Here is a 2,692-nt window from a genome sequence, read left to right on the forward strand (position 1 = left end):
TACACAAAATGAATGTGTGTAAAGTGCTCAGAACACTGCTGATATATGTGACCGCTAAAGATCTGTCAGCTGTGATGGTGATGGTGATGGTGATGATGATGATGATATTATTATTATTATTATTATTATTATTATTATATGGAGCAAAAAGAACCAAGCAACCATCTACATACTCATCTACAAGATTGAGTATGCTTGCCTCTCTCTTAGGAAGCTGTCATGTATTATAGATGGGCCCCTGATGTCCCCTGATATCAGCAGGTTTTTGGCAGCCCCTAGTTTGAATCTGGTCCCTGCACAGTTCAGACTTTTAAAATACATGGCTTTGCCTGAGTCAGGTGAACGGCACTGTGCCTTTGGCTATTGCCCCTTCTACGATCTCCAGCCTTGCCAGCTACTTCTTGGGTTCACCCTGGAAGGTGACATCTACTAGGCAGCCCTGATATTTGGCATGGAGAAGTTGCTGGTGGCATAGAAGAGTTAGAAAGTTCCATTGTCTAGGGTAGCCAGCATGTTAAGTTAACAAGTATGGCCGGGTTGAATTGGGAAGGGTCAAGCCAATCCTCTTCCCTCTACTTGTATCTAGACCACAGTTTTGTGGAACTGAACCTGTGAGGAGGTACTAGCAGGGCTGTGGTGGGCCTCCAGGGACACGGGTTACCTATGTGAGAGGTCATCCCTTCACTGTGCTCTAGAGGGCGCCATTCGTGCTGGACTTCAGGTGAATGGGGTTCCTGTAGGCATGCGTGGTGGCCCTGGTCTTGTGCCTGGGGCTCTGTCCCTTGGCCAGGTCACAGGGGAGATTTGAGCTCTCCCAGCACTTGCAGCCTTGCTCTCAGAACTTGGCAGCACCGCCTCTTAACCTAGTATAGGTTAATAACAGGAATATTTTTAAATGTTTGAAATATTTTGATACTGGAAACTGTTCTTAAAAATATTTAATGAATAAGTTGTCTTTTACATGTTGTTAAGCCAAGATAAAAAGACTCAATGAAAACTTTGCTCCTTATTGGTGACAACATGGATTTGCATGCTTGGTGTTTATTTGGTTGAACAGACAAAGAATGTCTGTTGACATTCTTTCCAAGCTATTCACATTGATAGCCCAACACCTTCTTCTTGACCTGGTTTATTACCAGAGTTTATAAAACCAGACCTAGGGAAAGAATTAAGTCTGGGGACACATGCATGGCCTTAATATAGCCAATCTTTATAGCCTGTCCTATTACAAAATCAGAACAGCAAGATATTCTCAAAAGCAGCTTCCTCCGACCCCCTGGTGTGTTCCTTTTGAGCATGTGAATTCTGGTATACTCCTCCCCAGGACACTTGCTTCAACCAAATAAACACCAAGCATGCAAATCCATGTTGTCACCAAGAAGGAGCAAAGTTTTCATTGAGTCTTTTTATCTTGGCTTAACAACATGTAAAAGACAACTTATTCATTAAATATTTTTAAGAATAATTTCCAATATCAAAATATTTCAAACATTTAAAAAATTCCTGTTATTAACTATACTAGTCGATAGCTTTTTGGTTAAGTTCACTGAGAAATAAAAACACATGGTTAACCATCAAATAAATTATGACTAGATTGAATATAAATCACAGAGGTTTAAAGACTGCATACAAATTACAAAGACTTCACATGTATGTGTTCACAATATGTTCTTAAATATAAGACAGTTTGATTCTTGATCATATCAGTTCTCCATCACCTCCACAGAAGTCCCCTTTGCAATAAGCGAGTATTTAAACAGTTTCCAGAATAATAGGTATCTTCTGCCTATTTCACCAAAATACAGTTTTGTCTGTTAAAGAAAACAAAGAAATATATTTGTCAGCCATAATGAGTTTTAAAGACATTCTTTAAACGTGGGTATGCCTCGAATTAAGAAAACCAGACATTTAAATAGTTGACCTTACAGAGCACATAAATTAGAGGGTAATTACTTAAATGTTCTTCAGTTTGTGGAAGGATTTACAACAGGTTTCCTCTTAATAGCTAACTCTCTAGTGAATTTAAATTACTAGTGTGTGTGTCTTAAAATTAGTTCATTTTTTTTTTTAAAGAAACATATCTGTTGCATAGCACAAGGTGTGTTAGAATTAAGAAATGCTGGTGGGTTTTCCCCTTTGTTAAGCGAGTCTTTAGGTTACATTGGAACTCATATTTACCAAGCCTTTTTATGGGAGGAAGAATTAGCAAAAAATGCTGAGCTCATGTTTGCACTGGCTCCATTTCCTGTCTAGAATAAGAGGCTGGGCCTCCAAGGAAGTCCTGGTGGTATGAGCTTCCTTGGGTTTCCACTGGGGAGTGGGGCCGAGGGGATGTTGAATGTACTGTGGAGCCCATGGCTGTCCTGGGCTGAGCCTTTCTGTCTTGGAGTGGGAGTAATGAAGGTGGGAGTGAGGTGGGGTGGGGATGGGAATGATTCCAGTGAGGAAGACTATCAAAGAACATTGAGGGGGAGAAACCATTGACCTCTTTGGAATCCAGCTCTGCGACCATGGATAAGGATTGAAACCCATTCTAGCCTTAATTGTACCATCAGGCATGGAAATTCAGCCAATGACAAGAAACTGTCATTCTCAATATCTCCACCTGTCATTGACCCTGGTTGCTTCTAAAGACTAATCTCATGAACGTTATTCCTAAGGGGGTTGACCTTTTGAAGTCATAGAAAAGTTT

General features: G+C 40.4%; 1 non-coding gene across 1 annotated transcript; it reads right to left on the reverse strand.

The window, feature by feature from the left end:
- Positions 1-1,127: 1,127 nt before the first annotated feature.
- LOC129463313 (small nucleolar RNA SNORA72) lies at positions 1,128-1,256 on the reverse strand. Its single transcript, XR_008651107.1, has one exon. It is a non-coding gene; the product is annotated as a small nucleolar RNA SNORA72 (small nucleolar RNA).
- Positions 1,257-2,692: the final 1,436 nt, after the last annotated feature.

Source organism: Symphalangus syndactylus, chromosome 14 (genome assembly GCF_028878055.3).
Source record: "Symphalangus syndactylus isolate Jambi chromosome 14, NHGRI_mSymSyn1-v2.1_pri, whole genome shotgun sequence".
Lineage (NCBI taxonomy): Eukaryota > Metazoa > Chordata > Mammalia > Primates > Hylobatidae > Symphalangus > Symphalangus syndactylus.